The sequence below is a fragment of the Emydura macquarii genome, unplaced genomic scaffold, assembly GCF_026122565.2.
Source record: "Emydura macquarii macquarii isolate MOO-44397 ecotype Brisbane River unplaced genomic scaffold, CSIRO-AGI_Emac_v2 contig_2636, whole genome shotgun sequence".
In the NCBI taxonomy this organism is placed as follows: domain Eukaryota; kingdom Metazoa; phylum Chordata; order Testudines; family Chelidae; genus Emydura; species Emydura macquarii.
Window position 1 is genome coordinate 2,913,698 of NW_027132773.1, and position 14,928 is coordinate 2,928,625.

Sequence of the window (14,928 nt, forward strand, 5' to 3'; positions counted from 1 at the left end):
TCCAGACAAGAGAGTCATGTATCCCCTTTCACTTGAAGGAAGGGATGATATGGCATTTGTGAATATCCATGTAGAAGTTATGAGTCCAAAAAGGGAATACTCTGTTGTAGCAGAAACTAGAGTATCTCTGGGTGACTCTCCCTAATCTTATCTTCAGTAGAGCTCTGGGAAATTTTTTCTGAAGTCTTGGGAAGAAAATGCTGTGATTACAGATTTCAGTATTTGTATCTGGAATACCAGATCTCCTTATGGATTTGCTGAGGGACCAGAGATCTAAAATTTGTACCATTATAAATCTTTTACCTCTTCCAAAATATTGGTCTCTCCATAGAAATGGTTCTTATTGTTTCAATGTGTAGGAGATGGACTATTGACCCTTCATCTTCTGATCCTACAAAAGGTTCCTGTGGATAGTGCAGATCTATTTTAAATTTACTGTGAGTAAAGGATAAAATTTTCCATGGGACAGTAAGTGAGTTCTATTGAATATCCTTTCCCAATCATCTCAAGCTCCTATTCTCTGGAGGTGATTCACTTCTAAATGAGGGCCCACCATGAAACAACTCTGATCAAGGGGAGGGAATTCTTCTCAAACTTTGGAAACAAAAAACAGAGGCTTTTGGAGCTGGATGGTTTTCCAGAGAATCCCAGTCTTAGTCTTCCCAGTCCAGGAGAGAGAAAGGCCACTTCCCAAATGGTAATATCTATGCTGGAACCTGGAGGAGGATTGGCTTCAAAGGAAATACCTGCTGAGCTAAGGTAGTTTGAAGTGTCTTCCACTGGGAAGGGCTTATTCCTTTGTCTAAAGTCTGTGTCTGCTTTGCCTCTATACTCCCAAAAGAGCTAACAAGGTATTTGTAAAGGTATCAGTTTAGCCTGTAATTCCAGTTTCTTCAAATGGAGCCATAGCTGCCATGGGACACAACTCTGACTGTTCAGCAAGTCAGAGACAGAAGGTGGGTGAGGTAATCTCTTTTATTGAACCAAGTTCTGTTGGTAGGAGAGAGAAACTTTTGAGATTACACAGAGCTTCAGATCTGAAGAAGAGCTCTGTGTAAACTCAAAAGCTGGTCTCTCTCTTACCAACAGAAGTTAGTCCAATAAAAGAGATTACCTCATCCACCTTGTCTCCATAATATCCTAGGACCAACGTGGCTACAACAACACTAACACAGCAAGTCAAGAGTCAGGTGAAGCATCACTCCTAAAAAGCTGCTAGAGAAATCTAGTTTAAAGTAGATTTTGTGTTTTTCTTTTTTTCCTTTGCATGCTCACAAGCTGCTAACAGTTGAGCATACACCTCCACAATAAGAGACTGCACCCAATATTCTCAGGATGAGTCTGCTGTATCCAAGTTTAGTTTGAGTTATTTTATTCCCATCTGTGTGTTTAGCAGGATTACTCCCTCCAGCTGGTATGACTATGCCCTTTAATAGGGACGCCACAGCAGGCTTAACCTTAGGCAAAGTAGTAAAGACTTTAGGTACAAATAGGTCTTGATACAGAATTGCCACTCCATTTTAAATCTTACGCTCATAAATGAGGTGATTACTTACATAGCTATTCAACTTTGCAAGTTGTTTTGTGTTTCATTTTCTAAAAAAGGCCTATGAAATTAGCCCCCCACACACACACACACAATTTGTGCTGAACTATGGAAAGCTTAGTCAACCAGTCTGAACATCTTGCTCAAAAGCCCCAACTTCAGAGATTTCTCCTACTCTTCAGAAGATCTGGATGGGAGACTCAGAGAGGTTTTAAGACTTTGTGCTTTCCTTTTAAGATCTGATTGTGAGAAACATCCTTCACCAGTCCCTGGACCAAACCCCTGAGAGAAATAAAGAGGGACCCTGTGAGGAGGAAGTATGCTAGAGTGATAGAAAGGACAGTCTGCAGGCACATATCCTGCATTTCTCTACAAGGAAAACAGTAGCCACTTCATGATCACATGTGGGAACCTTTGAGGCTAGAAGGGGAGACTTAACAGGCTCATCTCCCAAGGAGGGAATCCAAACCACTTCACCCCATGCTCCCTGCTGCTAGGTCCTAGTTGAGCAGAAACTGACTGCACAGAATGAGGTGTGAGCTGGAACCACTGGAGACAAGTGACCCCTTGGTATCAGGGAGGTCACAGGCACTGACACAGCTGTGGCTTTGCAGGTAAAACAGCTTGTGGGAAGGGATGATGCTCTGTGGCCTTCTCAGCACTGACAGTGCGTACTCTCGGGCTTGGAACCAGAATTTCTTCCTCCTGATTGTTATGGGGTGATATCTTGCCTTACCCCAAGATTTAGGAGGCTCCAGTGAGACCTCTCAGTTTTCAGAAAAAGCAGGAAAGAATAGGGATCCGATGTCTTCGGGGGTGGGAGGAAGTGTTTTGGAGGAAAAAAACCTTTACCCCCAGTTTAATGACACTGATTCTGGCCTGGTCTCCATGAAAGAAGCTTCCATACAGCATGCTCAACTGTCTCAACATGGAGCCTGCCCACGTGCCAGCTGGAAGCTGAGCTCCTGTGGTCTGCTATCTGCCATTTCTGGGGACAGTGGGGAGATGAGGTGCTGTCCTCCAAACCCTCAGAAAGCCAACCTAATTTTTTGTATGTGTAAGTTTAGCAGCTTTGAGGAAAAACCTCAAAGCCAATGAAGAAATTGAGATACACTATTGATAATCTTAAGAATCCTGCAGAAACTCTGCTCCAAAGGGAGCCTGGAATCTTCTGTACATGTAGCATGGAGGCAGAGAATTCAGAGGTGTTCGTCCTCAAGAGCCAGTACGAAGCTCAGCCTTAGAGCAAAGGTGTCATCTGGCTCTAGTTGCCATACAGACAGTGAACACCCCACTGTGAGGAACGACAGGAAAGAGACTGAGAACTCTGTAGAAGCACGGAATTGGTTTGTTACTCTTGAGTCAGGATGCTTTTTTTCCCTAAGTAGTGATTCATCTAGTCCACAAAGTATCTTCAGTTCACAGTGGATTCAACCACTGTCACTACTGCTTGTCTAGGACAGTCAGCCTGTCTATGGCCTAAGAGTTTTCACATTATATCTGATAGTGGTGGCACCTCCAAGATGGCAAGGAATACATTTCTACCATACTTGGATGGCTTCTGAGAGTGAAATCTCCACAGTTGTCCCTCTATAATGAGATTCTTATATGCTTCTGACAGTAAACTTGCTCAGATCTCAAGAATATAGAATGTCACATAATTAACAGCAGCATGTACAGATTCAAACCACCACTAGCTGACTTCTTCCGCCAATACAGTCATTACATTTGAGTTTTGTTTTTTGTTTTATTTAGGCCCCACGTATTACATAAAGTGTTTTTTTTAAATTAGTTATAAATGTAATTGATTTCCCTTCAGTTTTGACGTCTCATTTTTATCCACAACTGTCATGCTTTTAGTCATTAAGATTAATTGGTATTTGTTTAATTACATCCATTTTACTGAACTTTGTTTAATATTGAATTCTTTTGTGTTGCAAAATACTTATGTAGCACATAAGGAGTGTATTTTATAAATCAATCTTAATTTTATCTACATATCAAGAAAAATACTTGAGTACTGGGTGCTCTCGCAGATCTCGGGAAAAACATTTTTAAAGGATAGAGTTCATGAGTTATGGACTGAAATCCTCATTTCAAACATTCCCCTTTTAAGGAACTCAACATTTAGTTTGCACAACAGTTGCCATATTATACATTGAACAAATTTACAGTTGCACAATTTGCACAGGCTACATCTTTCTTTATACCAAGGTAATCTTCTATCAGCTACAGATGATCTCATGACCATAAACTCAATTGCAATTCTCTGGCCACAGCGCTTCTCCAGAGCTTGCAGTTTGTTCAGTATGCAACAGCATACATTTATTTTCATTATTTTATATCAGACCTGCCTTCTTTACATTGCCCTAAATTGATGGATGAACTATAAACTAACTGTTGATTTTTCAAACTCTTAATGCTGTAGGTCCAAGCTTTATTAGAGGCCGAGGCCTCATTTTGACAGGTATCTGTTGTCATACACCAACTGCCTTTTAGTGAACCATCTTTGCATCGGAAGTTGGTGAACAAACATGCCTTTACTGAGGTGGGTCCCAGAGCTTGGAACCCACTACACACTGGAATTGATCCCAGTACTTATTCTACAACTTTTTAAAAGCACCTCAAGTATTTTAATTTGCCTGCAAAGAGTGTAAGTTGTTTTCTGCTCCCTTCAAAAAGAACAATCACAGTTGGTCCCATATTTGTTAAAGTTCTCTCATTCTTTTCCCTCCACCAATTTTTTTTTTATTTGCCTTATTTGCTTTTTATTTGTTTGAATGTTAAGATAGTGGTTAATAACATTGTCTTTACTTGGAAACTCGGTTTATTTTATGAAATCTAGATGGGACAGATTTATAATCCACAGTCCATGTGCTTTAAGGACTCCATGACCAAAAATAGCCCAATGAAAAAATTGCACACCCTGTAATGTCTGGAGAAAATACAATCAGGCTTCTGTGTAATTTAAAATAAATCTTGTAATTTTCTTAACTCCCACCAAAATCACTGTTCAACTGTGACATTTATCCATATTCAGTGAAATACAGGATTACAATTAAAATACTTACCTCAAAGAAGGTGTGCAAAATGAGGGACTGTATTGTGTGACTACACTGTCAGATTCATGCGATATAACACAGTAGGTTAGAGTGGATTCCCATGCAGCCTCTTTCTGGGCAAGAAACCAGTACAGTGAACTCTAACTTCTGTGGGTGCTATACAGAAATCAGATTTGTGATCAGATAGAACTTGAAAGCCCTCCAGACACTACGTTAGTGCCAGCAAAATGGACAGACAAAAACAGATGGGAAATCCAACATACAAGAAAAAAATGCTTTGGAGTAAAAGAAAGGAACCATCCTTAACAACCTTATTCCCTCCAGAAGATAAGGAGAATAAGGTGACAAAGCAGTCCACCCTCGGAATTTAGTTGATGGCTCTTTTGTTGGCACAAGATTCTCTCTCTAGGCGTCATTTGAATAATTTAGTAGTGGCCACTGTAGTAGAATACCGTGTGGGTGGGGAAAAAAAAAAAAAAAAAAAAGAGGGACCATTGATTGCTCAGATGTGGCAAATCCTATTTTACCTAACAAGCATGGTATCCTATTCAGACTTAAGTAGCTCTTAGACCATATTTTTTTCCTGGCTACAGCATCTTCACTAGAATGATGCCAAATTCTTTAGATTAGGACAGCTTTTGGTTTAAGAGTTTGAAAAACCATCAGTGTCAATTTATAGTCCATCCATTACTTTAGAGCAATATAATGAAGGCAGGGTTGGTGTAAAATGCTGAAAATGTGTGCTGTCACATACTGAACAAACTGCAAGCTCTGCAGAAGCCCCATGGAAAGGAAACAGCAATTGAGTTTATGTTCATGAAAGTGTATGTTGCTGCTACAAGGTTATCCTGGGATAAGGCATCATATGCAACATCTCTTCTGTATCAAAATTGATTTTTTTGCTTCAAAGCAGTAATTGCTGGCTGTGTAGCCAAGCCTCTTGGAGCTGACCCATGGGGCGGTCTTCTTAACTTTAGAAGTACCTAGGGAAAAATGAGATTCCAAGACTGGAAAATCCACTAGGAGTTTTGAAATAGAACATAGGAAAAGTGAGGTGTCATAGGAAACTTCTCCCATGGAAAGAGAGTAGTTTAAAGGGGCAGTTGCGTGTTTAAAAGAGCAGAAACCATTGAAAGGAGATTCAGAAGGGTCACAATATTCTTTTCCCATACATCCCTACATATGCAGCCTCTCTTCAATTTAACCGTTTCTTCAAGATGTCCTGCTGAGTCCCTGCCTTGCATTCTCTGGCACATGAAAATCTAACAGCAACTAGCTTCCTAATTTGTTTATTTCAGAAAGAGTAGTGGCATTTTAATGGTTAAGAAAACTGAGTGGGGGTCACTGAGCATAATCCTGCACATTCATCTGTTTGGAATCAGTCATAACAAAAGAGAACAAGTACTCGAGGGGAAAAAGCAGCGTTACTAGTATCAAACTAAAATAGACTCAAAACTACAGTGAAACAGAGGTGAGTAGGAACTAAAAGAACTGGGAAATTGTTGATTGCTGCTAGGTGAATAAACTCTAAAATCCTGAATGGTGGAGCTGAATGTATAAAACACTCTTTTTAGAAAAAGATATAAAGTATAAGATATTTTTAAAATGAAATACATTCACAGACTAATGAATTCAAATAATGTTGAATTAAGACTCTTTCCTTTCTACCCCTGCCCAAAACAAAAGCCTGGCATTTTCATGAAAAAACTAATAAGTCTGACTCCTAGAAAAACAAAAATTATTGTAACCACACAAATGCCAGCACACAGAACTGTAGTTTTTACATACCGCCCACGCAGCACTTTTTGAACGTGTGATTAGGAGGGCTGATGCATGATCACACCGAATTCCTTCCCTGGGCTCAGACATCAAGAACTTGCCCTCTCAGCTGCATTCTTCTTCAAACATCCACCGTAACCTTAGCAACCCTCTACTCCTAATATGGAGAGCTGGTCCATTTAAAGTCAGCCCTAGTTGGCAACTGAAAATTGGTTGTTCCCTCAAATTCAGAAGAGTTTTGTCCTTTTAATTCCGAAACTATTAATCACAGGGGTTGATTTAAAATTTTGAAACTTGATCAGCACTTTTGTTCTGTTGCACAGTATTTTCAATCTATTTGGGCTAAAAAATTGAATAGCTATTTCCTGTGTAATTTTCAGATACTGATAATCAGAGTAAAAAAGTCATATTACATAAAACACAATGAGAAAATATTTGGGGGAAATAAGGAAAAAAACCGACTAAACTGTAAGGAACTCTCTCTGAAGACCCTGCCGTAAAAATAAACTGAAGATCTTGAAGTGCCAAAATAGTAAATTATAAAATTACAAACACCCACGCCAGAAAGCGCACGTCTCTTGATATCAAAAGCACAGCATTTTTCTCAAAACTGAAAATTATTTTAACAAACTGCAGAAAGCAATCTAAATCTTTGTTCAGCAACTATTCCTGACCAATGGCTATTTACAAACACTCATTTAACCCATGCAAGGGCAATCACCCTAACAATGTATGTGGGCTCTTGTATTCGTTACAATTACAGTAAAAAGGAGGAAGCCTCCAAGGGTTGGTATAGGAGCATTGGCCAAAAGCATTGATGAAAAAAATTTAATTTTAAGATTAATGTATTTAAGGATTAATAAAGACCAAGATTTATCCAGAGCTGAGTCTACCAAATGTATGACATCTCTTTCATAAGATCTCTCTTTTGTTTCTTTCTCCAGTCAAAGTATGTCATTTAAAAATAGACGCTCTCTTAATTGTACCACTAGGAATATATATCAAGCAAAGTAAATATGTTTTGGCATATCCTCAGGTGGTAAAAGAGGTAACCATACTTCTTATGTCTAAATTCCAAAGACTTGAAGGGAGAGCTGGGAATAAACTATTCTATTGAATAGCAATGCAGAAGTTCCTGTATGTTAAACCCATGACATTTTCAATCTTCACCTTTCCATTTGTTTAAACTTTTATCCAAATATACACTATTTCTATTAAAGTCCTAAAAGATAGCACTCATTTATTCCATCTTACTTCAGCATGATATAACCAATATACTACAGGACAGTCTTCAAAAGGCCACAGCTTCCCCTGTGGCACAGCACTTGATTCTGGACTATTAATCTACTCTGATATAACTTGCATTTTAATCAAGTTCAACAGCAATTCAAGCATCTTCAACAACAACAAAGTTTCTATCGTCCATCTGTAATCCACCCTCGAAAACCAGCAAGAGTTAAAAACAAGTTTAAAAATAGAAAAGACTTAGGTAAAATATGCAATAGTAAAAGGCAAGGATTACATTAAAAAGGGTATACTTCAAATAACTACCTAGGACTAAGATGAAATATAGAAAGTAGGAAATGGCACAACAAATACCAAGATGGGTCAAGACTTAAAAATTCATATTAAAGACTATATATAAAGTTTTTCACTGTAAAGCTTAGCCCTCAAATCATTTCTGTGGCTCTTTTCTGCACCCTCTATTTTTCAACATCCTTTTTTAAATTTGGACACCAGAACTGGACACAGTATCCTGAACCGGACACATTACCATACTGCTACTCACATTTACACACCCAGGGAATCACATGTGGAGTCCCCATTTATTTCCTCAGTCCAGTCCACAGGACTGGAGAACTAAATGCTTGCAGGCTGGAGACCTGTGTTTGTAAAGCATCTAGTACAGTGAGACCTTGATCCTGAATGCAGCTTCTGGATGCAATCACAATAAAAATTAAATTGGATAAAAATAGAAATAATTAAAATAAAGCCTTGGCTACACTAGAAAGTTGTTGATAGTAGATTTTTCAGTGATAAAAAAGCACTATAATTACAATGCTCGCACCCATCCACACCACTCATTTTGTCGCAAAAACGCATCCACATTTGGTGCTGTAATATCGACAGAGCAATGCATTATGGTTAGATATCTCACTATGCAACTTGGCAGCTTCTGCCACTAGGAATTCTGGGATGGGGGAGAGGAGCATGGAGCAGCATGGTTGCTGGCTCAATGCCCCACGGTGTATTGCGTTTCCATGCCGTCATTCATTGCATTGCTGGCAGCGATTCGCGTCTTTTTTCAACGGCTCCCCGCCGTTTACTGTGTGCCCAACATCTCTATTTGAAAAGATGGATCACGCACTACTCTTCACTGTTGCATTCAGTATTCTGAATACATCGCGGCTGGTTGAGCAGTACATCATAAGCTCTGAATCAGAACAGGAACCCGAGGAGCCTGACCTGCTGAGTCACATGCACACAAACAGAACAACATTACTGTTGTCATTCACGGAGCATCTGCACATGATGAACCGCCACTTCTGGGCGCGCGCGCGAGACAAGCACTGAGTGGTGTGATCACATCATTCTGCAGGTCTGGGATGACAAGCAATGGCTACAGAACTTTTGAATGCACAAAGCCACCTTCATGGAACTCTGTGTGGAGCTGACCCCTGTCCTGCGGCACAAGGACACCAGAATGAGAGCTGCCCTCTCAGTGGAGAAGCACGTGGCAATCGCAGTGTGGAAGCTGGTAACTCCAGACTGCTACTAGTCAGTCGCTAATCAGTTTGGAGTCAGCAAGTCCACCATTGGAGCTCTGTTATCACAAGTGTGCAGGGCCATTAATCACATTTTGCTGTGAAGGACTGTGACTCTGGACAATGTACATGAAATAGTGGATGGCTTCGCAGCAATGAGATTCCCTAACTGTGGGGGCACAAAAGATGGCGCACACATCCCAATTTTGGCACTGGACCATCTTGTGACAGACTACATCAATAGGAAGGGGTACTTCTCTATGGTACTCCAGGCACTTGTGGATCACCGTGGGAGTTTCACTGACATCAACACAGGTTGGTCAGGAAAGGTGCATGATGCTCGTATCTTCCGGAACACTGGCCTGTACCAGAAGCTACAAGCAGGGACCTTTTTTCCCAGACGAAAAGATTCCAATGGGAGATGTTGAGATGCCCATAGTGATCCTGGGAGACCCAGCCTACCCACTAATGCCATGGCTCATGAAGCCTTACACGGGCAACCTAGACAGCAGCAAGGAACACTTCAATAGCAGGCTGAGCAGGTGCCGAATGACCGTTGAATGTGGATTTGGCAGGTTAAAGGCATGCTGGAAATATCTTTATGGCAGGCTGGACTTAAATGAGGACAATATTCCTGTGGTTATAGCTGCCTGCTGTGTGCTCCATAATTTATGTGAAGCTAACGGTGACAAGTTTGCCCCAGGGTGGACTGCAAAAGCAGATCACTTCGCATCTGAATATGATCAGCCAGATGCTAGGGATATTAGAGGGGCACAACGAGGAGTCATATGCATAAGGGAGGTATTGAGGACCTATTTTGACAATGAGAACCCATTAGGTGTTTTTTGAAACTGCGCTGTGACATTCTATGCCCGCTATACAGCTGTTCATGTGTGTCAGTGGTAGGTGCACATATGTTCAATACATAAATAAAGACTGCTTCTTGTTTTGAGAGCTTACTTTTATTATTAAACACAAAACAGCACACAACACAAACAAATCCTAGAGGGGGTGAAGTACTGGGGGACAGTGCAAGCTAGGACAGCTGCTTATAAGTCCAGCTGTTGTTCTCATAGCTGTCTGAGGAGGTGGAATGAAGGAGGTAGCAAGATGGTCCGTGACTTTGGTAGGAATGTATAGGGGGAGTTGGTGGAGTGCAGGGAAAGTTCTGTTGCAGCTGGGGGGGGGGGGGGGGGGGGGAAGGACGGACGCGAGCTTGCATGAATTGTGTCTGCAATGACACGATTGTCTTTAGAAGTTCTGTCTGCTCCTCCATGGCATTGATTATTCACTTATGGCCAGCTAAAATTCTCTCCTGGTTTGCCTTCCGTTCCTCTCTGTCCATCTTCTGAGATTCTGACATCAATTGTCTCCATGCCTTTTTCTCTTTTGGATGCCTCAGAGGACAGGAGAAGTTCCTGGAACATCTCCTCCTTGCTTCTCTGGGGTTGCTTCCTTATCAGTTGTAGGCGGTCCACCGGCGTAGGAGCCTTGGCTGTGAAGGTCACATATGTGTAAGAATAAGAAACAATGAACAAAACCATTAGCGTGAGTGCCCTAACAGTACACGTGAATCACTGTGAAACACACCTCATTCTCACGGTCCACCTGCACAGAGTACAGCTCCTTGATCAGCCTGAGAATGGTGAGTTGAGCGGGGGACTATACAAGAAGGTCTAGGTTCTGGTTGGATGCTCACTTGGGGCATAAAAGCAGGTACAGTGGGAAAACAAATTTCAAATTGTACCACCATTCTTCACAGGCAGAGGCCATAGAAGCAGATATCTTGCTCCTTAGAATCAGCAAGGATGTTAGGATGCATCTCCTCCGTGCGAGCAGCTTCAAACCAGGTCCCCATGCTGTACGACTGTATGCTGCTTTGGTTCTCACTTAAGTGATTACTAATTGGCGTGGGAAAGGGACCTATAACGGGGGCAGAAACACAGCTGCTCTGCCCAAGAATCGGAGACAGAGAATCAGGGAATACTCCAAGAAAGTTTCCTAGAGGTCACACCAGAGGATACGTGCAAAATTTCAGCGTGCATTAACATGCTTCTCAATTGTACTGCCTAGATGCACAATGGAACAGGAAAGCACATGCAAACACAGTTACTCCTGTGCATTTCTATCCGTTCAAGTACCTGTATGTTTTAGCCAAGCTAAGAACCCCCATGCCTTCAGTACACAAGCAGCATCAGCTTTCAAACACTTACCAGAGCTCCCCTCTCCTGCATCCTGAGCACCTGAGCTGAAGGGCTGGGACTGGTTGTAGCCTTCTGGGGTTGAGAACAGTTCCTGACTCCCAACCTCAGCAATCAAACTGTTCCTCGGCTCCAGGTCATCCTCCAGTTCCAGTTTTTCGATTACCTTTTTTTCAAGATTCAGTCCAGTATCCAGTGGCCCTGGAGGTGTCTATGGGGTGGATGTGGGGTCACCACCGAGGATGGATTCCAGCTCTTTGTAGAAGTGGCAGGTCATTGGCTCTACACCAGAGTAATAGTTTGCTTCCCTGGCCTTGTGGTATCTCTGCCGCAACTCCTTGATTTTAGCTTGGCACTGCAGCGTGTCCCGCTCTTCCCCACCATGGCACAAGATATCTGGCTGTAGGTATCAAAGTTCCTTCGGCTAGAGCGTAGCTAGGACTGCACGGCAGACTCCCCCCAAATGCTGATCAGGTCCAGCAGCTCTGGTGTGCTCCACGCAGGAGAGCATTTGGTGCGTGGAGCCGCCATGGTCAGCTGGGAAGATGAAATGCAAGCTCTCCATGCCAACCAAGCAGGAAGTGGAATACAAATTTCAAACTTACCGTGACTGCAAAGGGGGAGGGGAGGATGGCTGCAGAGCAGCAGAGTGCAAACAGATGTCCAGAGTGGTCAGGATTGGCATTGTGGGACATTTCCGGAGGCCAATTACCATGACAAAACCATATAGCTGTGTCTGCAGTGACGATTTGTCGCAAAAAGCTCTATGCCTTCCGTCGAGGTGGTTTTATTTTTCGACAGAACAGGGCAGTTTTGTCGACAAAAGTTGACTTTTGTTGACAAAACCCTCTAGTGTAGATCAGGCCTAAATCCTATATATGGAGCAGGAAATCTAAATTAGCCTTACTTCAAGGCAAGTTTGTTTTGAGAACTGGAGCAATATGAACAAACACAATTTATAAAATATAGTCAATTCTTTCATGTGATTTGATTACACCATTGTAGGCTGCTGGACTGGTCTATCCTCTATATGAGTCAGGTGAAGGCAACTCCAAGAGGATTTTGAGCTGTCTAAGCCACATTAGTCTCCCTCTAGCTAGACACAGAAGAGATCCAATTAGGTCATGTAGCCAATCCCTCCTTTCTAACGTAGAAATTATTGTTCCATATATTTTGTTTTTCAGTCCTCTGTCTAGTTTTAATGGTCTCAATGATCTTTCCACAACTTATCTTGAGAGACTTTTCCATAATCAAATACATCTTACTGTTAGGAAGATTTTTCCTAATATTTTGTCTAAATTTTCCTTTGCTTAATTTAGTCACACTATGCTGTTCCACTCCTTTGTGCCACTCTGAAAAATTATACTTTTTCTTCCTTGGTGTTCATATCTTCGAGATACTTATAGTTTGATATGACCATCTCATTTGATATCATTGTTTAGCAAATCCATACCTGTGTAAACTATTTTAATCTTTCTTCATAGAACAATCCCTACAGACCCTTAATTGGTGTATTAGTCTCCTCTGAATTTGATTTAACTACAACTTGCTGAAAGAAGAGGCCAGAACAGAAAACTCAATGTTTGCTTTTGAGGTTTGGTTATACAAAGAAACAGGATTAAAATTTTTAGTTTTCAAAATTCCTGGTCCTCTTCAACTATAACCTAATAATTTATATGTAGTGTGCAACATTTTCTCTGTGGAGCTCCTGCATTATGGGACAGTGGCAGTAGAACCTGGTTTAGGTGGACAGTTGAAAGAAATATAGAACTATACACATGCTGGAATTATCTACCAGCTAACTCAAGATACCTGGATATTTTTATGAGCTCAGAATTTTTTTTCTTCATTTCCCCCATCTGCAGCGAAAGATTTAATCCTAAATACAGCCCAACCACCCAGCTGAAGATTGGTCAGCAGAGAATGCTGATGAGAAAATTAAAGTGTTCCCCACACAGGAAAGTTTCATCAGGGCAAACAAATGTAGTTAAACAGATCGTGTCCCTATGCAGACACTATTATTCTGGCATCTGAGCTGCTCTTTTCAGATGATCTTAAACCTTTTTCCAAGCAACGAACTAAAATGAAAAAAGCTACTCATACAGCAGAAGAGTATCCACATAGAGGATTATACCAGTATAACTATATCAGTTCAAATTCACACCTTAGGTTATAGAGAGGAAAAAAGCCACCATTCCGATGTAGACAAGGGCTGACATATGATGACTTCCTGGAATAAATAGGTTTTAAAAAGAGATACGGAGAAGAGAGAAGACATTTGGCAGACTGTTCCAGGTATAGGGGTAGCAGAAACAAACATATAAAACCAAAAGAATCGGAGAAATAAATGAAGGAAGCAGTGAGGCAAGTACAGGGAGAATTATAGGGAGGAGGAAGTTATAGTGGAGGTTTGGGTGAGGACAAAGACAAGGAGTATGAATTTTCTGCAGTAAGAGGGGCAGTGGTTAGTTTCAAGTAGTGAGCAACATTGCTGGAGCAGAGGAAGTAGTATATTATACTTCAGAAGCAGCATTTTGGATAAATTGTGAGGGAGAAGAGTCAAGAAGTATGAAGAATGGAGTAAGGTACACCAATCAAGGCAAGCAATGGAGTCTAAAAGGGAAACAAATGTTAATTCTTGAATAGGAAGCATGGTCTGCAAAGATTTAAATAGTGAGTCAGCTCTCCAGTACTTTTACCATAAATGCCTCCCAAACTTGAACCTATACCCCATGCAGATTCTCCAAGGCCAAATCTCTCAAAAACAAAAGTGGCATGAAATTTATTTTTGTAATATTTTAATGGCTGAATATTACTAATCCAAACATGTTTATAAAGATCTTTTAAACTTTGTTTTAAAATTTTTTAGCAGAGTCTGCAAAGTCTTTTAAAGCCACAATAGATCTTTGGTTTTTAAATGTTAGTTCTACCCTCTTATTAGAATATTCAGTAAATGCAGCAGAATTTACCAAAAGTAAGGCAGTGTAATTTTGATATGTACTATAAAAAAAACCCCACAATATCTATGTATATTTTCAACATGTTACCCTTCTCTTTTCTTCCATCCACTGGCTCCCCCTTCTCTATCAGTCAACAGAGTAGACCTGCCGATTTTACCTCAGCACCCTGTACTCATTCTAGCTACAACTTAAAGAGCGATCTTTTATCTTGTGTGCTTCATAGACAATTTCAACTAGGCATATTAGATGTATTTCTTTCTATAGTGTATGGAAGGAGCCAAAATTTAAGTGGACATTTCCAGTTATTATGAGTAACTTCATCTTTCCACAAAGTTTCCCACCATAGCACTAAGACTTGGAAATTAATTTGCCCTAGTGCCTGATCTCAAGGTCCCAAAGCCCCATATATTTGCATGAAAGATTTGTAACCCACAAGGTTTCCCAGGAAGAACCCATTTAGGCCATAGGATCTTTAGGTTGAAAGGGACCATACTTGCAATACTATCCCTCCTTGTGAAAGCAAGTAAAGTCACTTACAGTGTCAGATAGTAGTTCAGAATATTTTCTTTTATATTGGGTTGATATGATGACACCTCAGAGCTTTCATACCCAAAG

The 14,928-nt window shown here is 40.9% G+C and overlaps 1 protein-coding gene across 3 annotated transcripts in view; it reads right to left on the minus strand.

Annotated features, from left to right (window-relative positions):
* FRS2 (fibroblast growth factor receptor substrate 2) overlaps positions 1-14,928 on the minus strand; it is a 95,913-nt gene that overhangs the window by 30,066 nt on the left and 50,919 nt on the right. The window lies entirely within an intron of this gene.